General features: G+C 43.8%; 1 protein-coding gene across 4 annotated transcripts in view; it reads right to left on the reverse strand.

Moving 5' to 3' along the window:
• LOC102057923 (ubiquitin-conjugating enzyme E2 E2) overlaps positions 1 to 4090 on the reverse strand; it is a 217852-nt gene extending 213762 nt beyond the window's left edge. The window contains exon 1 of one of the 4 annotated variants that reach the window (XM_055706976.1): positions 3733 to 4090. The gene's annotated coding sequence lies outside the window, so the exon portion shown is untranslated. Of the gene's footprint in view, positions 1 to 3692 lie in introns of all 4 variants that reach the window. The other 3 variants (XM_055706975.1, XM_055706973.1, XM_055706972.1) reach the window with 3 other exon arrangements.
• Between the last annotated feature and the right edge of the window lie 22854 nt (positions 4091 to 26944).

The following is a 26944-nucleotide window of genomic DNA, read 5'->3' on the forward strand; positions in this document are numbered from 1 at the left end:
AGTATAACAATACACCGACAGATGAGGAATTACAAGCCCACTGTTACAGCTGTCACGACTTCTCAAACTGTTCTAATGAAGGGCAGATGTCCATGAAAAACTCTTACTGAATTAGCATATATGGTGGCAATGACTGTTAGAAAATTTTACAAAAAAACAAAGAACCCTCAAACCCAGACCCAGAGAGTCTTTCCTTTAACTCCAAACTTAGAGCTTATATATGTATTTTATATATCCTCCTCTAGAGATTTTAATAAAAGAACCACCTTCAAAGCCCACGGGCCTAAACATTACTTGCTTACACCCACGCAATCCCCATATATCCGGGTGGTTTTCTGATCAAATCTGTCTGAATCCAGAATTTGCTCTTTCATACACAAAGAGTTTTAAATTGCTGTGAACTTTGACTTGCCTTTCCTCTTACCTATGTACAGACACCATCACAATTAAGAACAAAACTATTCACCTTGACTATTATATGTTTTAATACTCTCTCAAGGGAGAATAATGAGATTGCAGGCTCGGATTCAACCATGCTCATTCAGTGGATTAAACAAAGTTCATCTCCCTGCACATATTTATGGAAAGAGACAGCAAAGGAAAAGTAAAGTAACATCAATGCCAACAGGGTTATGTTGAAAAGGATGGTTTTTAAAAGGGCTATAAGTGTTCTAGTTATAGCTACATGTAAGAAAATAAATTCACTCCTGTTCTGCAAAAGCCTTACTAAGATCCAATTCTATCAAACCATACACACAGTGGAGTTGAAAAACTAAATGTTTCAGGCATTATTGACACAATCCAACCAACTTCAGGAGGAATTAGGTTTTTTTAGTCCCATTTATAGCTATACTGAAAAGGAAATCTGGAAGTATGGAATCCCTTCAAAATGTTCAGATGCTAAAAGAAATAGCAAGTAATAGCAAGTGATGGATATGGGGCCAGATTTCTCTTGATCAGCTTAAGCTGCATTTTGGATTTTATAATGGAAAATAATACTTTATAAATACAATTTCACATATAAATTTATATAAAAACACAACACCTAGTCTGCTCATTGAAGCAACTGAAATAATGCATAGCTTGCATCCCAAAATTAGAATACCAGAACTGTTCACTATTCAAGAACAATTTTTCATATGGTACAGCTACAACATTGTATTTAACATAATTCATATATTTGCACAGGTTAATGTTTAGATATTTACATCCAGGTTGTCAGATCTTAAGACTAAAGCAACAGAAGATTTAGAGGTGATAAAACACAAAAATACTGTATTCTGACAAGTCAAAATATGCCTTTAATAACTGTAATGCAATTTTGATAGTAGGTACCCATTTTCTTTGATACAGCTAAAACACAATCTCTTTTTCAACATAACACTTTTGATGGCCTTTATTTACTCTAGATTTTAGTCCTGATCTTTGTTTAATACATCTAATTTTAAGGAGAAAAATTCCTCTCACAATGTACATAGGCTTTAACACTGCAGGCCAGAAAGTTAAAAGCATATTTAATAAAGCCTATATGCACAGGACATCTGCTGTGAATAATCTTGGCTATAAGTACTACTATTATCCAAAAACAACTGTATTCACTTCGTAAGTTCAGGTTACTATCCAGCAGACACTGTAACAGTAGCCCAGAGCATATAATTACTGTAACATGTAATGCCAGCATTTACAACAAGAAAATGCTTAAATCTGTCATTTGATGTCTGGCTAGATTCTTGGGGTTTTTTCCTCTCTCCTCTCTCTCTCTCCCTCTCTCTCTGTTCCCCTTTCTGACATCCAGGCAGTTCTTTCCATGCCCTCTCCTCATGGTGTCTACAATTTTAGGAATTTTGTATGGTTCAAGGGATGCTCAGTATCGTCATGTAAAGTGTGTTTTAAAGGCCCTGAAGTTGGACACTTCAAAACGTGGTCAAACTTAAAAAGACAAACAAACACATGAACAAATAAAAGAAGGAGGAGGGGGGGAGGGAAATAATCAACAGAGAAGATGACACTGCAAGGAAAACATTTCACTGCCACAAACACAGACAGAGAAATGCAAGATTGAATCTGGAGAGCCATGAGTGTGTTTGCAACTGTCACAAGGAGCAAGAGGAAAGACACACGATGTCCAGGTCCCCGCTGCCAGGCTATTCTACATTCAGATGAGGGTTGCTAACCTCCCTGCTGTTGTGCTGAGAAAAATGAGCAGAAGGGACAGGGGAAGGAGTGAAAGGGGACTTAAGTCTCTCCCTTACCGGGAGATGATTCAGCAGAGACACACATTACAAGTGTAACTACAACTATCAATTCTAAGCGAAGAGTGTCCAAAAGATCCTGTTTCTGTCATACATATCCACTGGCACCTTCCCCTCCCTCCTCAAAAGGAAAAAACCCAAACCACAACAAAGAAAACAAACCACCACCACTCCCCCACACCACAACACCACCACCCCAAAAAAAAAAATCAAATGCAGCAGTCAGGGACAGAGAGATCCTGGCAATGTGCAGATGGGTCCCAAGGGCAGCAGAGCTAGCAGTGATGTCTTTCTAAAGCGGTCTTTATTTCCTGTAAGCCAAGGTGAATTGAATATTTCTGCAGGGTCCACGAAGAGCAGCAGCAGCAGCAGCAGCCGCCTTACTTCATCACCAGAAACCGTAAAGGGCAAAAGGACCGAAAACATCACAGCAGGGGATGCAGGAGCCCGGCTTGCGGCCAGGCAAGGTCTGCCTCCGAGAGGGGCACCCGGAGGGCCGGGACAGCTGCCCCGGGCTCCCACGGACCCGGGTGGGCATACACGCCACTCGCCCCTCTCCCCCCGCCCGCCGGGGAGACCCAGCACGCGCAGCGGGCCGTTGGGCCGGGGGGTGTGTGCATGGGTACCCCCAAACGCCACACGCACCCCGCACCCCCCCGGCCGCGCAGGCGGCAGTCGGGCCGGGGTGAGAAGTAGAAGACAGCCGGGGAGAGGAGGAGGAGGAGGAGACTGCGAGAGGAAGACGTCGGGGGCACATGAGGGAAGGGAGGAGGTTGGGCTGCGGGGCACCTCCGGGCGCTCGGGGTGGGGGGGTGGGGGGGGGGTAGAGCCCCACCCGAGGGGCTCCAGCCCGGGGCGCCCACCGCTGCGGGGCCGGGGGGGATGTGATACCCCGGAGGCTCGGTCATGGGGAGGGGGGGCACGGGGTCCCCCAGCGCCGAAGCGACCCAGGGGCGCAGCGAGTGCCGCGGGGACTACGCGATGGGCGCGGAGCTGGGGCGGGGGGAGGGGGGGGCGCCGCTGCTGCCCCCGCAGCGGGGCACGCAGGACAAATGGACACGGAAGAGTTGTTCGAGGGGTGTGGGGGTGCCGAGAAGACATGGAGGCTGGAGCAATGGCCGGAGGATGGATGGGGCCGGGGGCTGCGGGGAGCGTTGGCAGAGATGCCGAGGTGGCGGGGGGCGGCCGGGACTGTTGCTAAGAAAGCGCAGGGACGGGGATCACGGGGGGGGGAAGGGGGTACCAGGCAGCGCCGGGGGGATACGGAGGGGGGAGGGGAGATGAAGGATAAAGGTAGAGACCGAGGGTCGCAGCTAAACGGGGGGGGGGGGGGGGGGGGGGGAGACGCCGTGAGGGAGGGATGACGAGGGACGGGGGGGGGTAGGAGCCCGGCGGGGGGAGGGGAGGCAGGCGGGGACCCAAGCCGGGGCAGAGGTGTACCTCGGGAGGGACGGGGCGGGCGGGGGGGGACCGCTGCTACCTGCAGGCGAGCGCAGGTCTCTCTCGCTCCCTCCCTCGCTGGCGCCGGGCACAGGCTCACGGGCTGCGGGACAATCCGACGCGGTCGCCCCGACTCCGGCCGGGCGCGGGGCTGGGAAGGGGCTGCAGCCGCTCACTGAGTCATGAGCCCGCTCGCCCGCGCTCCTCGCCCTCGCCTTTCTCTCCGCTCTCTCCCGAGCAGCAGCGGCGGCCGCTGCTGCTGCTGCTCCTCCCGCCGCCGCCGCTCCTGCCCCCGCTGCCCGACGAGAAGTGAAGCCGTTGCCGCGCGCGCGCGCGCCCCCGCCGCCGCCGCCTCCGCGCGCGCGCGCCCCCGCCCGGTTAGCGCCGCGCGCGTGCCCGCCAGCCAATTAGCCCGGGCGCTCGCGGCCTGCCGAGGGAGGGGCGGGGTGGGCGGGAGCGCGCGCGCGCTTTCGGCGAGGGGGCGAAGTGGGAGGGGGAAAGTGACAGGCGGGCGGGGAGGGGGGGTGGGGCGCGGGCGCGCGACCGCGGGGGCCCTTGGAGGCCGCGCGCCGCCGGGGCGGGGGGGGGGCGGGCGAAGAGCCGCCCGCGGGAGCGCGCGTTAAAGGGAAGAGCGGGGGGGGCGGGGGCTGGGCGGGGCCAGCGGGGCCGAGTGGGAAGGAGGCGTGAGGGGACGGGGGGGAGCGGGGAGCTGCGGCCGGGGGTCGGGCGGGGGCGGCGGGGTGCGCTGCGCAGGGGGATGGAGGGTGGGTTAGGGCAGGGCGCGGTGCGGTGCGGTGCCCGGCCCTCCTCCCGCCCGCGGCCAGGTTACTGCGGCCCCACGCCCCCGCGTGCGCCCGGCTGCGCCGCGGGACCCCGTGAAAGTCCTGGGGGCGGGCGGGAGCTGCGCGCCCGCGGGGGGCGGCCGGGACCGGTATCAACTTTCTTTGCTCTTCTCGTCTTTTTACGCCTCTTTGTTCCCTGCGCCGGCCGCCCCCCCGCCAGCCCGGTGCTGCCAGCCCGCTGCCCGCACCCCCCGCGGCCTTTGTCTCCGCGAAGCCACCGCGTCCCTGCGCCTGTCGGGACAGGCGGGGACGCGGCGGGTGCTCCGGGGGAGCGGTGGGGCCGGGCAGCTGCCGGGGGCCGTTACCTGGCGAGGCAGGTGCGGGGGCGCACGGTGCCGTCCCCCGCGCGGGGCGGGGGCCGAGGCCGGTACCTGCTGCTCGCACCGGTGCGGCTGTCGCGGCAGCTGGGACCGCGGGGCTGCTGCGTCGCGTTGGCGCGGCCCGATGGCCCCGGCAGCCCCGGCCGCTGGCAGCCTGGGGTGCCCTGCGGCTGCCCGGCCCGAGGTCGGTGCCGTGGCCAGGTAAATGCCTCTTGCCTCCCACGCAAGCAGGCATCGCCTCCGTGGCAGGCATCGCAGTGCGGGGTGGGAGAGGCCCGGAGACTTAAACGTTACATTTTTAGTATGAATATTATTAACCTGGAACAAACCAAACCTCTAACAGTGCTGGCTGTCAGGTAACAGGCTGTGTTGGCCTAACTGAGATACTTCTGTCCCCGTGCTGACCTTGCTGCTTTAATCTTTACATAACCTGCAGTTTATGCTTAGCTACATTATGTAAACTTCTATCACCTCAAACCTTTCTCCCTCTAACAGGGAAATATACCAGCCAAGGATAAAGGGGCAGTGGCAAGTCAAAATATTTTTCCCCTTTTAACCACTGAAGGGAATTAAAAAGTAAAATGTGATCTTGCTGTTCCACGTGTACAACGATAAGTTTCTCCTCACTTGGGGAGAGAAGTATTGTACTTTTTCTGACTCACGGTTATGGTGTAGGTGGAGTCCGTGCTACCAAATAGACAGAAATTGAGAACTGGAAGCACTGCTGAGATGTTTAAGGATCATAAACATTATTGGCACCTGCTTTCATGTTATATCCAGACAACAGAAGTGATTTTCCCAGTTTCCTTGTACATAAAATTAATCTTTTTCTTTGTTGAGTGATTGTTTTGAAATAACTTGGTTTATTGTCTCTTCCTATTTCTTTCTTAAATAATTCCAGTGTCATTTTCACCTAAACTTAAAAATACTATAGTCAGCTACTTCTTCCTATTTTGTGTTTATAAGATGTTTTGCTGCTTCAGATGAGCTCATGGAGAAAAGCTCCTAATGTTAGCTATGTAGGTTTCTATCTGCTAGCCTGCATTGGCTTCTCACGAGAGCCAATAACTTAAGTAATTAACAGAATATGACACACAAAAATCCTTCAAAGAATGCAAGTCTCCTGCAAGTAATGCTTCTCATTGCACTGAAAGGGAGCTGGCTGCATTGCATGCTCTTGACATCAGGTCCCATTTCCTAAAATTATTTAAACCATGCCTTCTCCTTTCAGTCATTCCAAAACAGACATCCTGAAAAACATCCAGGAAGAGATGAAGTTCACTTCTAGATGAGTCTTCTGTATTTCCGTAATGTTGCTCTGATTGCTTAAAGATGCCTTAAAGGAGGCATAAATTTTCCTGCCCGAATACCCCATCTCTTGAAACTCCTCGGCCCACGTCAGGACTTCAGTGACAGTTGGTGTGCTTCATTATAGATCTTCTTTTCTGCTAGGATCTGCAGGAAGCACAGAGAGAGCGGCTCAGTGAACAGCCTAATTCAGACAGGGGTAGGATGCGGCCATACACCATCCCAGAATCTGGGTCATAAATTCCTGATGCCAAAAAAAAAAAATCTAGGGAGCGTCAGAAGTGTTCCAGCACCAAGTTAAGGGTTTGAGTCGTCAAGAGTTAGGTCCTGATTTTTCTTTTAGTGTGTAACCTCTGGCCCAAAGCCCTAAATGGTTGGGCTTAAATTAAGAACAGCTAAACTAGGGAGAAGGTTTGTGCTGCTCTATGAGTAGAACATGCACACTGAGGTGTGCCTTGGGATTTTACAAGTGGAGGTTTTGAATGAGCCCTACCTATGCCATCTCAGGAGAGCAGGGCAGGGTAGTCAGCTGCTCCCAGTTATATCCTTTTGACTTTTCAAAATAACATGTTTGGCCCTTGGATGTTAGAGGTAGCATAATATATTATTCAAAACCCTTTGGAAGACTCTGTGAGTTTGAATCATACAGGGTGAAATCCTGGCCCCTTTGAAGTGAGTGATAGTTCTCCAGTGTTAGATTTCACCCATGCTGGAGTGCTAAGGACACACACAAGTTATCCCTGCCGCCACCCCCATCCCTCCTTAGTTTTATGCGGTTTCTAAAATCTGACACTATTTACAACTATTTACAATACCAGATGCATCCAAAACAACCTGCGTTCTTGACTCTCATGGAAGCTTGCAGCTTTTTCGGAGAGACACGCTGGAGTTCAGCTCACCTGGCGCAGACAGTCACGCTTCAAGGCTGTTACAGGTAAGGACGCTTCTGTTAAGGCCTCTTGATACAGAGTGTCTGTTATAAGGACAGATACGTTAACCAAAATCTATGAAGTTGGAGAAATCTGGGCCGACTTTCCATTTAAGAGTGTTTAATTTAAAGAAGTATTGGATCAATTTAGATTTTTAGACTTACTTAGCTGTACTGAGATGCCATGGCAAGTATTATCCATTTCTGTTCAGTTAAAAAAGGGTGAAATTAAATTTCAAGTTATTGTTACGGATCAAAATAAGAAATAGGAAAATGCAACTTTGATGTTTCTTCTGCATTTCTATTTATGAATTGTCGTCCATTCCTGTTTAAAATGACATGCCATTGTAATATTGCTATTAAAGTTGTTAAATGAACATTTTTGTCAAGTTATAGCTGATAAAAAGTGATTGGTTTTCTGAGGTGAAGAAAAGATGAGGAATTATCTCAACTGTGATACAGCTGCAAACATAACAGTGTGTCTCTTGTGATAGTATATCTCACTTTCAAAACTTTAATGTTTTGTATTAAGAAGTGAGATGCAAATATTCAGTTTTCCATGGCACACCCTGTTGTTCTATCAGTCTCTTTCAACAAATCCCAATGAACCAGATCATTTAATCCATCAGAACTATTATCAGCAGAGGACTGGAGTAATGGGGACAAAGGTGCCTTTATTCATTCTTTACCTGATTCCACTTCTCAGCTCTTCAGGAGCTATCCCAGTCTGTGTCATTCCCTCCCCCCCATTTCTTCCCTGCTGAGTCTTGGGCTCCATGGGGCTGTTTAGAGGCAGCTCTCAGCAGCAGGCCCTCTTTCCCAATCTTGTCCTTCATCCTGAGCTGAGGCAGGGACACAGAATGGCATGGGTCTCTGCAGTAGCTTTATGCTTTTATGGGTTTCTTCTCCCATAGCTGGCTTTCCTTATACTACTGTGATGGCACGCCTTAAGGATAGTCCAGAGGACCTGGGCTGTTCTCTATTCTTTTTCCTTCCCTGGTAATTCTCTTTCTCCCATTTGTAGATAGTTTATTCTCACACTGCATCTAATTTTATTTTTTTTTTTTTTCAAAATCTTGCTTTGCTTTTGTTGCCACTTGGATGCATCCCACTCTGTATGTTAGCAAATGTAAACTGAAATTCACAGGTACCCTGATCCCTGAAGCACCAGCTGTGTCTGAAAATACAGCGTTTGAGTGATTCAGAGATCAGGATTCTTCATTCTGTTTTCCCACTACCAGCATGTAGAATGAAGTAGAATACCAAGGAAGGTATCTGCAGCAGAAATTTCATCAGTTTTCATCTAATTGCGTATGTCCTCATCCCTTAAAAAATGACATCTTGTATCAAGGAAAACACGACTGAATCCTGAACACCAGGTAAGCCTATTATTCAAATAGTGCCTTGACAGAAATCTGTTTAAAGTATTTTCATGGCATTCTGAAGTAAATTACTAGTTATTACTAGCCTGACTTCTTTATTTGCTCTACAGTAGTGTAAACCCCCAAATAATTAGAATTTATTCACCCTAATCTTTTCAAGCCATTAAATATTAAGAGTTGTAAGTTGCGAGCAAACAACTTTTATGATTTCTTTCACTTCTCTAACCTAAAAAACTAAGAATTTGCAGCTCTTCCTGCTCCTCCCCTTTGCTCAGAAGAACAGCTCCCACTATCATTCAGCTGGAACTAGAAGAAACAACTGGGACAATAACCATGTGGCATCAGAAATCCTGATGGCTCTCAGCCGCTTCGCTATCTAGGATTGTAAAGAATAAAGATAAAACATATTAGGGATGGGTGGGAGGGAGGTAATAACTTGCTTCCGTGTCCTTAATGAAAGCCTGGCTTTTTCTTTAAAAGAGGGAATAAATCACTGCTTAGTGTCCAGAATAGAGGTTTGTTTCTATGTGCTGGTTTAGAGTCCAGCTTAAGATAATTGCAGAGGATAGTTCTCTGATAGTTTCTAGCCAGAAATCATTGACAACTGAATCCTAGACTAAGACACTGCTTTAAAAATCTCATCTTGTATGTACTGAAGGGAAAAATCTTTATTTCCAAAGCTATTGTAATGCAGTGACCTGTAACTGGAAGAATTCCCTGCATTGCCTGTCTTAATTCATAACCATACGTGGGAGAGAGTGTTGAAAAGTGAAGATAGGTTAGAAAAGAAAATTGGGGTTTCTTAGGTGTTATTTCCACACGCTTTTCAGCACCTCCACGTTCCTATTGTTTTCTGTTGGTTTCATAACATTTAAATTCACTGGATCAGAGCTTGGTTTTCTGATTAAAGATGGGTAAAATTCTGAGGATCTCTTGTGGTTTTGTAGAGAAAGTTACGTCTTTACACAGAAAAGAGAAGCCGTGGGCATTCATGTTCCCTTTTAATAAAGTTAAGGTTCCAGAAGAATGTGGGGTGATGGCCTTTATGGTTTAATGCATGATTAATGTATGCTTAAAGGAGTAGGCTAGTGCATCCACCACAGCAGACGAAACCCCATACAGCAGGCTTGTTCAGTTTTTTCAATATGAATGACCAAATATATTTCAGGAACCCAAGGGACCACAATCAGTCTGAAGTAGATCATCTGCCTTGTACAGAGTGGAAATTACCTGCATGTTCTCTGCAGGGGATTCCCCCAGTGAAATGGAAATCCCCTGCAGCAATAAGTCAGACTAGTCAAGTTTTGCACTTCTTTCCTTAAGATCCTGGCCAAAGCGCCTGATTTGGGCTGTGCTTGGAAGGGATAAAGGGGAATGTCTGCAGTTTGATAAACCTAAATTATCCCTTCTGCTTTATGGAACCTTATACTCAACTAGTGCTGCCAGTGGCTAAGTCCAAGGACAAACAGAGGAAGAAAAAACCCAGACCTTGTTTGTCTCATCCTTGGTGGTAACTGTTGCAGGGAGAAAATGACATCTTTTGCCTATAGGTCTGGGCAGAGCCTGCCAAACTCCTGTGTGCTTTTCCCTAAGCTCCTGCTTCAGAACCTCAGGGAGGAGGGAACAGAACAGCTAGTGCTCATCTTCCTCACCTACCTGAAATGAAGGAGGCAAGCAGTAGAAGAACAACTTCAGGGAAGGGACACACTCCTTTGATCACACTGGAACTGTTCCTGAGGCTGCAAAGTCATGAGGAGACAGTGGGGAGGACACAAGTGAGGCATACATTTCATTTAAAAAAGCTGCAAGGCACAGCACAGGAACACGTGTCTACATCATAAGTAAGCGGACTTTTTTCCTGGGTGTCCTTACCACAGTTCAGAGCCCTGAGCAGCACAACTGGGCTCTTGGACATTTTAATCTTAGCATAATGAGTGTTTTAAAGAATTGTGCTTAACCTCATAAGTTTAGAGCCTACCTAGCTGTATTTATTACTGTGTTTTAAGCCAAGTAGACCCTTATTTTGACCAGCTTTACATCTTACATAGCCACTTCTACTTCTGCAAAGTAGATGCTTCTGGCATTTTACAGTCAATTTGGGAAAGTGGAATGTAAGTAGAGAATCCAGATTATATTTTCTCTTTGAAACGTTGCTTTGTCTTGGTTTCCTGTGCCCGACAGGGCTCTCTGAACTGGAACCTGTGGCATAGCTGGGGGCTAGGCCCATGGAGGCAATTTGGGATCTCTGTTGCAATGCTGTATTAGCTAGTGAAGTTCACCATTCTCAGGGAAGGCCATACATTTCAAGTGAGATATGTTAGCAGAACATGACATTTAGACAGTGGAGGTCCACAAATGTTTGGCTGAGTAGTGAGCCATTTAACCTAACTTAACTAGGAAGTGGCAAAGAGAGAGATGACACTAGCAGTGTCTTCGACACGTACAAGTGCCTATCTCTGGTTGGGGCTTCTAGCTGTAGGGTTCCTAAATCCATCTCCTGGGTCTAGCAGAAGACTCTGGTGGTGGAGGCATGGCTGATAATGTGGGAAATGGAAATTTAATTCTGTCTGCTGACTGAAAGGACAAACCCACATAGTTTCTAACTCCCCAAAGTATGTCCTAACCACTCCAGCATTTTGGTGCTTGGCTTATTTGTTCTCTCTCATTGCATCTCTTCTTCTTTCTAAAAAATAACTACGTGTACAGTGGATTGGAACGGCAAACGTGAGAGGCCTAACAAACAGGCTAAAAGTCATTCTCTATCTTTTGATCTTTCACTCTTTTAATATTTAATGATCCCATTCAAAGTGGAACAGCATTAGCAAGAGCGATTAGGAAGTCCCCTGTCCCCTTCCCATGACACTGCCTGTTTTAAAGGCAGCAATCTGAGACAACGTTTCTGTTCAGGAAAGCAGGTGTTTTGTGCCCATGCCTCTGACATCCTCGGTGAAAGGTCTAATGCTTCACATTTTGATGAAGTGCTTCTGCCTGCGCTTTTGTGAAGGTGGGAGTACTTGCTCTGCTAGACCAACATGCACAGACAAGGCAGCGAGATCCTTAGCTTCTGAATCATCATTGTCAGGATCACAAATAGGTGTTAAATTGCTCGGTGGCATCAAGATTTCGGGTGTCTACGTGTGAGATCAAAGGCATGACTTAACTTAAAACCAGAAAACACCATGATCCACCGTTACCTGGAAAAATACATTAAAATACATAAAGTGTGTGTTACTGATTCAAAAGTGCTGTGTGACTGTGTGCTGATGCAGTAGTGAGATTTCCAAGCATCCAGTTCAGACGGTGTGGGACTAACAGACCTGACGTGACAGGTGAAGGGTCACTCTCGGTGAAGACATCCTTGTTTGAAAACTCTTGCAGTGCTGTGTAGTGCCCTGCCCTGGGCATCGGGCACCTCCCTGGGGATGGGGCCAGACCAAAGTGGGGCTCGTGGCCAGGCTGGGCAGGGCTGCAGGGAGCTGGAGCCCGGCACGGCTGGAGCAAGGGCTGGCAGTCCCGGGGGGCTGAGATGGGGCCCTGGCCAGGGTGGGAAAATCCCCAGGGGAGGCTGGACAAGGAGAGTCAGTGCTGCTGAGTGCCCTCAGCGCCCCGGCACTATGTCAGTGGAAACCACTTTCCACAGCTGTCTGTTTTTGCTAAAGAGCATTTTATTTTGACTATGAAAACACAAGGAGTATGTGATTCTGAATTACACCATTTCTCAATTTCTTAACTTTAGTTTTCATGTAGTTATGTATAGAGCAATCCTGCTTTTCAGATAAGAAAATTATTATCTCGGAAAAAAAACGCTGTTTGGGAAAAGCAGAAATCAGTCACTCCCAGGAATGCCCACTAATTCAGCTAGATGATTGTTATATTCCACAATCAGCCAGCCAGGGTTTATTATTCCTTTGAGACAATGGAAGATATAATTTGGTTTTGGAAGAGTTTCAGCGATAGCTTTCACTCCTGCATGCTGGCAGCTTGGATTGCAGCGTGTTACTGGACCCGAGTTCCCTGTTGTGGGGGACGCCAGCTAAATGGCTTGGTATGCTACATCTCCCGTGGGGTGAAATGCCACAGAAGCTGTGATCTGCACAGCTGCCTCAACATCTGCTCGCTCAGCCCACAGATCTGAAACAATGGACCAGAAATTGGCTGGTAATTCAAATATAATGGTCTGGCCATTACTGGTAATTAAAAATCCATTGGTGAGACCCCAGAAGGTAAGGGAAGCATGTGAAACATACACGAGTTTCCTCTCACCTGGGTGGACTAGGGTAGGCCTAGAAGCAGGTGTACATCTTTTTTCATGTGGACCTACTTCAAACTCCTTTGAAATCAATGGAAACATTCCCATTGACATTAATGGACTTTGGATCAAATCCTAATTGCCACTATAAAACGTTTTTATTGATGCCATACATTATTTGCCATGTATGTATTTTAATAAAGCAGTCCTGAATGTACCATAGGGAATGTGCTCCTTAAAATGGATCTCTTTTTTGAAACTCTAACAAGGGTAAGCTCTGACAGGAGAATTCTGGTTTACTTTATTTCTGAAGGAAGGCTTAAGGCGCTGTTTAATTTTACAGGGAAAATAGAGACCTGTGCAAAAGTCTGTGGGTTTCTTTAGGGAGAACCTCACAAAACCATTTTCTTTATTCTGATTCATAACAGTTCATTCCCTCAACTAAAGCTTTGGTCTGAAACTCAAAATGCAAACCAAAACTGACTAAGAAGCATCAAAACTTGGGTGATCTGGTTTCATGTACTTTACATACTTTGGTCACCAAACCAGATCTATAGGCTGGTTTGCTCAAAACAGTATCTAGATTAATTCAGAAGTTCATGAATGTCAGTAAGGCTTTTTCTAAAAACGGGCTAAGTTTTAAACTTACACTGAAACTTGAAACCAGCCTAGTTTCATGTGATTTAAGATTTTGTTATGAGTGTCTTGGAGGAAGAGTGGTCTTTTCTGGTAAAACTTATATATTAAAAAATATAAAGCGAGGAGAGCTAAGACGACTTGTGTAACCGTGCAAACTGACTAATGTTTCCTCAGTTTCCCTTTCACAAAATATACATAATAGTCACATGGGTGTCAAAAAGCTAAGACCCGTTGATATTTATGAGTCCTTCAGGTTGAGATGCAAAATATTAATATAACTCTTGAAAGCATCAGTGAATACTACAAGAGCTTTCATTTTCCACAGCATAGCTGTAAAGGTGAATTGTGATACCATTTTTCACTCCAGGAATAGAAGGAAACATACATTTGAGATCTGAGATTGCAGCTGTATTCTTGGTAGGAACAATAATGTATGGTTCTAAAAACGATATGGGAAGACAGGAATCCTAAGTAAGCTACGAATGATTATTATCACAGTTTCAGACTAAGCTGTAACTTTCTGTTTGGCTGAGTTTTTTTGTGGTCTTCTCCACAGGGAACTCCTCATAAACATATTGGCACACAGCTAATGGCAGTTTTAAAATTCAGCGGCTGAAGCAATTAATGCCCCCAACCTTGCTGTCTTTCAGAGGCATCTGCCCTGTGGCAGGCGTGGCCGAATGGCTTGTGAATCAGCTCCTGAACCTTATAGTTAGCATAAACCAAAATCAATGTTGGTTTACCTTAATAGGCCAAGCTGTAAGCTGTGGTGGCTTAGAGCTGATTCACGAGCTGTTCAGCTCCCCCCCGTTAGGAGATGGCAACCTCTGGGAGAAGTCTGGTAACCTCTGTAAGGATTCTTGGGAAAAGAGTAGCCAACACTTCAACCCCTTCTGTTTAGTTTGCCACTCATAGAAAAGATTTATGGCTGCATGCCCCGACGTGTTGTCCCACGGGGTCGCAGTTTAGATCAGCTTTGAACCTCAGGGACAAAGATAGAATGAGTCAACAACCAACTAACCAACTTTACTGATAGAAAAAATTATTATGGAAAAGATATACTTCAAAGCAATAAACAGTCAACAAACATGTTTCACTTGCCAGATACTGCCCTTCTGTTTCAAATGAAACCTAATTCTGTTTTCTTTTTATTGCCAGTCTTGCATATCTATTCAATAGTTTTTGAAATCTCTCTGTGTCCAAACCTCATTTCTGCCACAGTTTATGTTCTAAAGCCACATAATATTGTAGAGCCTCATGGTGCCAAGAGCACCCTGGGAGGACATGTGCCTCCTCTTTTGCTCCCAGACTCTTTTAGATTTTCCAGGTACACAAAGCACCAGGTAGCCTGCTGTCTGCTTCAGAGGATTCTTCACATAGTGACCCCAGTAGCAAAGCCACAGCCCCATCTTCTCCTTTGTGCTTTCTTGTGATGCTTCATTGTTTGGAGCCAGGGATTGCTTTCGTAGCTGGCCTTCTGCAGCCAATGTGACTGTTACGGCAACTCCATATAATGCTTGCTTTCCACATGATGTTGCTTTGAAAGGTTGTGAGCCAAGGCAAAATGTGTCTTTGCACGAATAAACTATTTTATCTCTTCTATCCCTTCGGTGAACAGATGATAATGTATTATAAATTTGACTTGTTTGTCATCTTATGACCTTATTCATCTATTTATTTAGTAGCAAACAGATTCTGGCATCTGGAATGAAGTTCTCTTTCATTAACTACCTTGAGAAAACTGGTGGAGCTGAGTATTTTAAGCTTTAAAGCCCCACAAAACTAAAAGAAAACAAAACAAAACAAAGCAAAAAAGCCCCTACAGCAAGTGGAGAAGAGTTGTACTAGGGAGAAAAAAGCTGTTATGAGTAATAAAAGCATCTCACAGTCTAATTCTGAGTAAGCCTCCCATTGTCTCTTCACACATTTCTGCACCTTTGCTTTCATTTCACCTTTTTTTTGTCACTTATATTACCTTCTCTTTTTCCCCCGTTTTTCTTTGAATAAGGCTTTTGTACCTGAATTGCTTATTTTTCTCTCTCCTTTCTTCCCTTTCCTTTTCCAACCACCCTGTTTTTTCCCTATTGTCTCTTTGCACATGTTCTTTTTCTTGACTTTGTCCCTGGATGATCTTCCCTCCCCCAATCCAATCTGTTGTGCATTTTTTCTTTCCAGATGTGTAAGTGCATGTCTTAGTCCCTCACTTCACAAATGCACAGACTGTTGGCTGGTGACGAACTGGGAAGCTATTAATCAGAGAGTACTGTTCTCTTCCAGATACTGAGTAAACTACCTTCAAAGACAAAGCATGTCAGATACCTATCTAGTATTATTTCCTGCCATTATTTTAATGACATCATGAGGATCAATGTGCAGATCCATACGGCTGTGAGTAAAAGCAGGTAGTCATGCTCCTTGCATGAATTCTGCTAAGATGCCGTCCACACTAAAGTCAGGCTTGCTAAATATCCAAGGCAGTAGTTGAAATTGTAGCCCTCTCTATACTGGGGCATGTAATAATCTAGTGATAGGGTTCCCCTAAAGTTCTCAAGACACAGCATTTATGACTAAGCAGTCTTCCTTTTTAGTGTGAAGACCTCATGGTGGCCTTGGTTCATACTTTTAACATATCTAGAAACCTATAGATGGGATTCTAATGTACAGTAGTAGCAGGCTCATTAATGACTGATTTCAGAAGTGGAAAACATTTCTAGATTAGCAGCAGCTCCTAAAGATATTAGAAGTACCGTCAGGGGGAGAGTTTGATTAACATAGGAATAGTACTGTCAGAAGAGGATCTTTTTTAACTAATTATAATATTATGGGATTATATGGCTGATGGGCCTGACATAAACTATATGTTAGATCTGAGTGGTGTGGATCTGAAGGGCCAAAGCAAAGGTAACTGCCTTACCATTTCATTACTTTCTTGGGCACTGCCCAAGACAAGAGCCTCGACTCTTAGGAGACTCTACTCCCTTCAACGTACTGATCAGCAAACTGAACAGGTCACCAGTATTACAGCATTGAAAATAACAAGGACACTTGTCTCTCTGGATCTTTTCCTCTACTGCTCTCCAAGCAATACCTGCGTGTTCTGCCCTGACCCGGGCTGTAATTTTAGAGTTTAGCACAAATGCTTTGGTCCAAGGCACTGTTTAAGTGCTGAACTGGAATGCTTTGATAAATCAGTCTTGCTAAGGAGGGAGACATAGTGAAATAATGAGAAAGAGTTTCCTTTAACTCTGAGCCGTAACAAAGTGATTCCTTAAAGTCAGTTTACATGCAGAACAAAACCAGTTTGATTAAACACAAAGCACCAACCGTATTTCCAAGCTCGGTGTTTTGGAATATTCTTTAATTGAATTTCAGCGAGATGCAGAGTAAGCATAGGTCAAGAGGAGAATAGTTTGAACAAGCTAGCCCTAAGTATCTTATTGCTGATTGATTTATCATATCTCCTTCAACACAGTTTTTTGGGGGGATGTCCTTTCTGTTCTATAAAAGAAATATTTTCAGGTTTAGAAATGAGATATACAAAAAAAGGGCACATAATTCATTTCAAGCTGAAACAGACCAATTTTAGAAATGTGATATTATGGCAAGCCTTAACCATGCTTGATTCAGCTGGGTAGTATGCCATTCCTTGGGGAATACTTCAAAGAATGACGCAGAGCAGCAGCAACTGGAAGGACACAGACAATTCACACAGACTGCATGCTTTCACACCCTTGTCTCAGATCAGCAATCCCAGATGGTGATAACCCAGAAGAGTCTCAATCTTTTTATAGTCAATACTCTGCAGTCACAAAGTGATATAACACATAAACTCAGTAAACTCGGATAGGACTGACATTACCTTCAGTAGGCTAAGCACCCTTCTACATCCACTTACTGAAGGAAATTAGCATGATCACTCATGGACAGTTCATACCTCTGTAATTAACTGTAGTACAAAGTGGGTACAAGGACATGTTCTTAAACAGTTGCTGGAAGGACCTGGGCCTAGGAAAGTAACGCATCTCAGCATCTCAGCATCAGTAAGGCTAGCAGAATATAACAATTGGTTACACTGGTGTAAATCTAGGTTAATTTAGCTGACTCCATGAGATACATGTCATCATGGTTAATGCCAGGATGGTGCTCTCAATAAAGAAAATAGCAGAGTGGTTTTGGCATATGCTCCAGCAGAGTGAAGCACTCAGCTTTGCTTCCAGTGCTCATCAGTTACCTATATTTATTCCTTCAGGTAGGTTAAGCCTTAGCTTTTTTTCTCTTTCTTATCTCAAGCCTCTTAAGAAGACATCAAGTCAACTGAAACAGCTGCAAACTAGTGTCTAGTTTGACTGTTTTGTGAGGCCAGTCATGGAAGCGGTAAGAGTAGATAGGCTATGAAGAAGAAAAAGGTAGTATCTCTCATTTTCTATCCCTTTTATACAAACAAAAATTCAAAAACTTTTTTGTCTTAGCTGCTACCCAGTTCAACCTAGTCGTCGGTCATCTATATCACTGTGCAACATGATTTCAAATTATTTTCTACTCTGGTAGAAAATGGGTTGGTCCATATCTTACGGTGAGCAGTCCTTGCCTGACATGAGTGATCTGATTGGTGTAGAGAGTCCTTCTCCGAGCTAAACCACTCCTTGGCAGAAGTCATCACTCACAGCAGCATGATAATATGAATCCGTTCCCCCCCAGCTGTGGAACCAATGTGGCTTCCTCTACCTTAAACATCTTTACACTGCCCTCCGCCGTGTCTTTACTTCTACTGAGAGGTCTCTGAAGCACAATAATTCCTGATAATGGAATGCACATGTTAAAGAGACTATTAATTAAAACAAACCTCATTGTCAAAGAAGACTATTACTAAAGCACCAGGTTTTTCACATGAAAACAATGGAATTCCTCCACCACTCTCTGGTCCTTCTAGAATGCCTCTCCACCCCACCCCATATCCTGTCATTTGAAAATAATTCTACAGTAAAAATACATTTACTTTAATAAATTGTAACCTTTTTATAAACTGATTCCATTTAAAATTCTGTTTTAATCACTTTTTCACAGCAAAGAGAAGATATTAGACCATGCAATTCATATTCATGACAGCAGCCATCATTGCATGCAGAAAATGCTGGGAAAATTTTGTGAGATGTAGCTAGGCAAATCAATTATAATGTAACTTTTGTTTACTGAAGTCTTGTTGGATTTTAATGTCTGGACTTATATCACACATGTATAAGCTATTTTGGAATTCTTCAAAATTATTTGTGAGACTCATAAAAAAATAGATTAGTCTGAAATTTGCACTTTTGGGATTAGATTAAGCTCCTGCTCTGCCCCCTTTGTGAAGTGCAAAAGGCAAGATTTTGGCTAGAAATGTGCCGTGTTTACAGAAAGCCAACATGAAAGCGTTGTGGACAGATCCACTTTGAAATTTTAACAAATGTCGTAAGTATTCCTTTATTCAGACTCTGGGATGCTTCTGAGCCAAAAAATTACAAGCATTAGAAAAAGCAGCAAAGAAAACAGAAGTAATTTCCAACTTTCCACAATACTGTTGTTATTGTGGCTGCTAGATATTACATTATTTAGACCTCCATTCTCCTTTTGGGTGCTGACATTGGATTTCTTTTGTTCCACCCATGCAAATAATGTTGGGATTATCAGAGCTCGTATTTGTATACTATAGAAATTGATTGCACTGTTTAAAACAAAGGCCAGGTATTGTTATAGCAGGGAATCCTGAGCTGCTTATTTAAGCGGATCCAGGTTTTTTTCTATTATAAAGACTGTATTCACTTATGTGTTCTGGGAGGAAAGGGAGTTAAAGGCATAGATGTAAAAGATACTGGGCCAAATCAGATATCTTTACTAACTCAATACTTGGACAAACACACTTTGCCAGTAGTAAAGATTTGAAGATCTGGCCCATAACAATCCTTACAATAGTAGACAGTATTTTGTTCTTGGCGGACCTCCAAATCTAATTTACTCTGAATTTACAGGAGAAAAAAAAAAAAAAAAAGTTCTCTGCCTCCCATTTGTTACAGTGGTGTATCGAGCAGTGAACTGCCGATCTGAAGGCAGCAAAAGAACCAAAAGAGGAACGCTCGGCTCTGCCCGTGCTGATGCCAGTGACGTCAGGAAATCAGTCTCCTGAGGATAAACAGCCAGCACAGCAACCAGCCTTTGTTCTACTTTTTTTCCCCCCGCCTCTGACACATTAGCTTTAGCAGACAGATTTAAATGTTAACAAAACACTAGTGTTTACACGTGTTTTCCACTTCATCTTCAGAACTAAACAATAACTGGGAGCCCCTTGCTGCCTTGGCTTGTGTGCTGAGGACCGCGTGGCTGTATCACAAGTGACTTCATATAAAGAGTGCCTGCAGATGCCACGTGGTGGGAGAGAGGGCTATGGTTACCATGTGGCAACAACAGTTCCTTGTACCTGGGACTCACAGGCAGGGAAGAAGGGCTCCGTGGTCAGTACAGAAGTGCAAGAAGCCAAAGCCAGTGTAATGCCCCTGAGAAGCTGCCCAGTTCTCCATGGGGAAGCACAGGAAGCTACTGTTCTTCCAAGCAGTAATAATTTGCATGTAGCAGCCTATGCACCTAGATCTCTCTCAGGACCAGGGGAGCAGTGGCTGAATGCTGGCATAAAATTCATGGGACTGTGTAGAGAACTTTACGGCAAGTGCTGGAGGCCACGGCACATATGAAGCTCTCTACAGGACTGGTGTGAGAATGCAGGCACCGTATAGGCAGATGCCTGATACTTGGAGACAGTAATATGGCTTGTCTTCATTCCCTTATTCTGAATAAGATTAAAGTGCCATTTTTGAAGGCAGACGTCTGGCTTCCAAAAGATTGCCTGCAGGAGTTCAGCCTGGAGGCAGGACGCAGCTGATCGGCTGCTCCCAACAAGGCAATGGCCTCAGCTCCTGCTGAATTCCTGCAGGTGGTGCAGAGCAGCTTGGTTTGACGGTCCCCGTGTAGGTCCAGAACCCTATCCCTATTGAAGAACCATCCCTGCACTTTACTTTCTCTAAACATAAAGTAAAATCCCTGTAGAATTCATCCATGTTTCTCTAGTTTTACTGTCAACATCATCAAATCCAAGACCTGGCACACCACTCTTTCACTGTTATGTTTTTTATGATGACTGGGCACATGTATTTTTAAGGTGAGGCTCTCTGTAGTCTCCCCGCTGATTTCCAGTAGTGGATAGCATAAGTCTTCTTCTATATCCAGCTGCTCACCTCAAGGGATAAATTATTGTGGAAGTGAGAAATCTTGCAGGAATACATATCCCAAATTGACTCAAGGAGACAGTTTAAAAAGAAAGTAATGGATAAGGAGCTTCCTCACAAGCAAAACCAATGAGGCCATGAGGGGTCTCATCATCTGTGTCTATTCCTGCAGGAGCTTTCCTCAGTTCCCCCACAGACACATTAATATCTTTTGAAAAAGAAACACTTCTACCCTGGCCCACTGTATTTGAGTCAGGATACCTCAGTTGTGGTTTGGAGGCTTGTGAATTTCTTTGCCATTGGTATGGGATATAGAAATTTTTAGCCCAGGATAAAGACATCTAATAGAGAAGAGATGAAGATTTATTTGAGCACTCACTAAACCATAACGGATTTGCAATTCCCTGCTGTAGATCTCTGTTTTTCTTTTCGGCCTTGTACTATATAATTTTGGCTGGGCAGATTTTTAAGTCTGCATTTGCTATCAAAAAGACAGCAGCTCCCACTGAAGCAACTTGGACTGTGTGTTTAGAATCTTTATGTCTAGTGGCAGACTGCAAGCTGCTAGTGGCCTTTGAAGCACAACTATCAGCTATAGAAGTTCAAACCGGTTGGGGGTTCTTGGACCTAAGATTTCCTTCCACCCACTTTTTATTTTGCTAAATGTCATGGGAAATGCACTGTTTTTTTCTTAGCTTTCAGAGGGAACAGAACTTGAGTCTTACAAACTACCCTGATATAGAATTCTGAACACCTAAATTGTCAAATTTTGTTCCTTTAGTACTTCACATTATCGGATGTGGATTGAATAGCTCCCACAGTTACGTTTTCATGACATAAGTTTCTCATTTGGCACCATTCATATATTTATATTAACGTAATCTTGCTACGGGATGTTGTGTGTATCTGTATTTTGAAGCCTTCAGATGAAACAGAAAAAAGTGGTATTCGCTCATTTCATTAGCACTGTAATCAGATTTTCATAGAAATCCACAATAACAGGAGAAGCTTGAAAAGTAATTAAGAGATTCTCCAACACAGCAGGAGTTTTTGTTAAAGGAGAAAACTAATTCAGACTGTAGTTTTCAGATACAAGAGAAGTTAGGGCTTGAGTCCAAGAGACTCCTAATCTTCAAGAAAGGTAGTTGCTCTGAAAGCCATGGGGAGGGAGAGGTCATTCATATACTTTCATTTTCCTTTCAAAGAAAGCAAACTATTAGGAGCTTATCTAACAATTAAAACATCTGCTTCACAAAGGAAAGCACATGTCAGCTTGCATCACCTTGATGGAAAGGATGCATTTTATTGTATAACTTAATTTGGAAATATAAAAAGTTGTACATTAATTTGTGTTTGTAAGAAACAGTTGATTTCCAAAGATTAATAACAGACTATACATATACCTTTAAGAAAGCACCCAACCACGTAAATGACGGTTTCCAAATGCACATTTATTTAGATTTAACCAGATCCCATATACTCTGCTGTATGTAAGGCGCTTTTAAGTCACACCAAAGATTTTGGTGTTCAGTTTTGATATTATCATAACACACTGACATTTTCCAAACTGCAAATCTTCTAAACTAAATTTTTTCCTGATGCAGATATAGATGGTAATGGATGGCAACAAGTAACTAATTTGTAAATCTTTACTATCTCCTACTATCTCCTGCCTCCCTTGTTACTGCTTTCCCTATCTCATCTGCCCTTTTCTGTGGCTAGCTGCCACCTCTCCTACTGCTTTGATTCTGCTATACAGACGCAGGTTTCATTAATGCTTTTCAGCAGCTGTGCTTGGCTTTAAGCTTTTATTTTCTAACAAAAAGGAATTGTGAAAAACTGCTTTAATAGAAAAAAATAAATTGGTGCTGTCTCTTTTGCTAAATAAGGTACTGAGATCATTCAGAATGCGGTTTCATTTCTTTAAATGTAATAACTACCTTTTAAAATGTGCATGTGGATTAATCTTTTTATGGTGTATAATAATGGAGGAGTTTTATATGATTCACTTACAAATGATGATAAGAATGTACGTTGTAGATTATTGCTCTATCACCATACATTTGAAGAGAGCTCCCTTATGGCAGTAAAATAATAAAGGGACTGATTGCCTTGTCCTAAAACCCACTGGAAAATGCTGCTCTGGGTTATTTTAGGGCATAACACAGAGATTTGTTCCTCTGTGTGCTTCCTTATTGCTTTTAGGAGGTAAGGAGATTCACTTGCCCTGTGGAAGGCACTGTGCTCAGCAGTTTGTCTCCTAGTCCACACCAGAATCACCTTGCCCAAAAGCTGTGTGGCAGCTCTTACTTTCTTTCCGTTCTGTAGGACTGGATGGGAGGAGAAACGAATGGAAAGAAGCAGAAAATTAAAATGTAATGTAGGAGGTCAGTGGGAAACCAGCGTGCACCCACTTGGTGCTTTTGTGTGGTCCGATCTCTTATTGTCAGAGAAAACTGCTCTTTGGGTGTGTGGCATTTCCACAGGAATGAGTGTGGCTGAGCCAGCACCACTGGAGTCATATGGACCGAAACAGGTAGATTTAAAACAGCTTTTCACACTCACCAAATGCCATGTAATTTTTAACCTGCAATACCCGACAAATCTATATTGAGGAAGTGCATTATAAAGTACTAATAGAAATGAGAATGGGGAATGATTTTATCAGAAAGGTTCATATTAAAAGCAGAACAAATCAGACAGTTGAGGGTTGCCAAACATCTTTCAGGAGACACTTACTGCAGATGCTAGACTACAGCAGGAATCAGTCATGAGGACCAGGACAGAGAATACGGCCAAATGTTATACAGCACATCAGTACTGTGTTTTCACATGTAACTTTTAAATTCCGCTTCAGTTACCCCTGTAAAATTGCACCCAGCCCATCTTTATCTCGCCTGACTCAGCCTTCTTGTCACCTTTGCCTAGTGATACCTGTTTGGGTTGTAAATCCAAAAAGGAAACATTACTGCTACCTATATTTTATAGGGCACTCTATTTAGCCAGATTTGAAACACTAGAGCTTTTCAAACCAGAACCAAATATTGATGCAAAATGCATGAAGGGAGGACACGGAGTAGCATAACCATCCTTTGTCCCACAGGCAGTGGTGTGTGTGCTTTGTCAAGAGCTGCTAACAGAGCTCCATCTCCCTTCGCTTCTCCTCTTCCTAGCCAGCCTGCAGGAATTCCTGCCACGCTGCTCTGCTGGTGAACTCAGTTCCCTGCAGCCCCAGATTTCTGCTGGTAGCACTGCAGAGCCAAGCTGGCAGTCTGAATATTAACATTTTTAGTGATGTTTAGTGCTTTCCTGAAGTCATCAGCTCCAGATGTTCCGAAACCATGGGGACAATCTCAGATTTATGTAAACCGTGAGGAAAAGTTTGAAAAAATGAATCCTATCATTTCAAAATCCTTAGTAAAAGCACCCACCCCCCACCTCCCAGTGTCAGACTTTTCAAGCCAAAGCAGTGATTTTTGCCTCGCTTTTTGAATGCCCAGGGGTAGCAAGTTGTGTCACTGTGGCTGCTGCTTTAGGCCTGTTTAGGTGGATGTGGGTCTAAGGTTAAATCAAAGTCTGTAGGCAAACCCCTGTTTCTTCTTTTGCAGCATCTTTTATTTAGCTCTGTTTTGCCCTGTTCAGTTAACCCGTGGTTGCAGAGGTGATTTAGGGTGAATCCTCACTAGAAGCTGTTTTACATGACACAGAGAAGTAGTGGAAAGCGGCCAGGATTCCATTAACATAATCCTATCTCATGGTTTGAAAAATTTGCTTTTGTTGGAGTTGGTTCAGTATCCATGACTTTGGTTTGAGGAGGCTGCTATTCCAGCACAATGATTCACAAAACTTCCATGAAAATGTGAATTTGCCAGGAGTTCAGAGTATCTTTTGAGTTCCCAGGGTTCACTGTAGATTTTCAACTGGCTGATTCAGAGGTTTTCACCATCCCTACCTTCAGGCATGTACTTATTTCTTCCAGGAAGACCTAGAAGTTTTGTAATAATACTTCTTTCATGCTCTTGAAAATGACATAGCAAGCTGAGGGATTTTGATATGCTTTATTCCAGTTATTTAAAAAATACACATATTTCTTACATGAAAAAGGTAGAGTCACGCAAAAGTTCGCCTTCAATTGACTGGGTTTTATTTCCTGCCTGTAAATTTATGACATAGCTCAGAGCTGACATAAGTTAAATAGCTGGTAACGTAGTTATAGACTATGGAAAGAGACCAGGCAGGGAATAGTCCTATGCTACTCTTAGTGCTGGAACAAAACTGTGTTGTGAAGAAATGACTACCACATGTGAGGGCGATGAGTCTTGGAGGAAAGCTGTCTGTATTTCTGCATCCTACAGTGATGGTTTCTGGAAATAGCGCAATGGTCTTTAAAATATCATGTTAATTTGTCATGCTCTCTGGCATCAGCGGAACACTTGATGCATAGTGAACTTATATTGGATTCGAGATTGGCAAATCTTCCTGTCCTCCACTGTTTCTTTTGTTTATCCTGTAACTGGTTTACACAGTACTGCCATCATCTGCTGTCCTATCCTTTAGTCTCCAGGGCCACATTTGTGATCTACGTATGAGGAGCAGAGGATGAGGAATGGCATTGTATCTGTTCTGGTCTTTCTGCTGGTGATAAGGGCAACAAGCACCTCACACAAACCTCTGACAGCTAGATGGTAGCTCACTTAGGGAAAATGCATGTTATTTGAAGCTTGCACCTTTTTTTTTTTTTTATGTAAAAGTGTTGCGGTTTCATTCATGCTAGCCCTTCAGTTTTTGTGTTGACACAGTCGTTTGAAGTCAACTCCACACAAAGCCACAGTCAGTGCATTGCATTTTTAACTCCTCTATCCAGCTTTGCGCTGGAACACAGTTATATTTGGTCAGTGTGGTATTGTTCAGATTCATTAAGAAATCAGATATTCTCCTATTGCTTCAACAGTTTAATGTTAAACCTCATCATATGCATAACAGCGTGGTACATATTAAACAAATAAGTTCATACTGAGTCAAATAATTTACATAATTATTAGCAGGTCTCTTTGCTAGTTGTGCAGCCTTTTTTAAAAAAACCATAAAGAGTATAATCTCTTTTTTAAATGCTGCAGAGGCCATTTTGTATTTCTGAGAAACTCTCTCCTTATGAGATATATCTAGGGATAATCTAAAACCGGAGTTAATTAGTGGAATGTTTATCATTCTGATGATGATACTATTTTTCCACTCAGAGCCCTTGGTCGGGTAAATCTATTAAAGTGTGACATGTTATTAGATTCTGTGTCAATTTAGGCCTAATCCACCATGTTCTTATGTATCCTTTTACTTTCAGCATGTAATAGCTTCCTTGGTTTAAATAGGAGTAGGTTTAATCAAGTGTGTAAGGGTTTACAGCATATAATGAAGATATAAAACATTAATACTGTTTTTACTAAAATGTACCTCGAACATTGTCCCTTTTCCTCAGCTGTCAGCCACACTTGATTTTCTTATCACTTTGCCTCAAGTTATTTAAGCATAGCTGTACTGAATATTTTACGGTTCATATGTAAATAAAAATATGCTTTAAATAACCTTCAATTGTTGAGCAAACATATAACTAAATGGAAAATAAATAAAAAAAAGAAGGAAAGCCAGTCAAACACACTTATATGAAACTCAACCAGTGAACTGGATCTCCAACATGCTGGATAAAAGGTGCAGGAGAGAGTTGGGGAGGTAAATAGAGAAGGACTAAATGGCCTCTGTCCCTGTCTTTGTGCTTCTGAGGTTGGTTTCACCATGGTGCGCCTCTGAGTATGTTTCAGTGGGCACAGAGGAAGGATGTGGGTGCTGGTTTCTTACTAACTCCAGAAGCCAGGCAGCGAGCTATTGGTATCTGGAAGCTCTTTTGCCTTATTCTCTTCGATCTTGGTTAAAAAAAATAACCCTTTTATTTACAAGGTTATGTTAGCTCCTGGTCAGTCCCTGATCTGATTCACCATACAGCCAGACAAACCTTTGCACTGACCCAACTGAGACATTGCTACAGGAACAAGAAGCAGGAATTACCTAAGTTGGCAAGGATGCCAAAAGAAATGGTCTTCAGTTACAAAATAAAACATTGAACATCCATAGTGTGGCCCTACTCCCAACTGGAGTGCCAGTGGCAAGGGTGTTCTGCTTCACTTTTGTGGGACGGGAGTACCAAGAGGCTACTTTCATGGCTCCTTCAGGGTTGGTAGGAGGGCTTTTTGCTGTAGAGCAGCCTTTTCCCTGGAGAAAAGCACCTGGAAGAAGTGGAGACTGTAGATGAGCTTCATAGTCTTTACCCTCTCTAGGGTGA

This window comes from Falco cherrug, chromosome 4, assembly GCF_023634085.1.
Source record: "Falco cherrug isolate bFalChe1 chromosome 4, bFalChe1.pri, whole genome shotgun sequence".
Lineage (NCBI taxonomy): Eukaryota > Metazoa > Chordata > Aves > Falconiformes > Falconidae > Falco > Falco cherrug.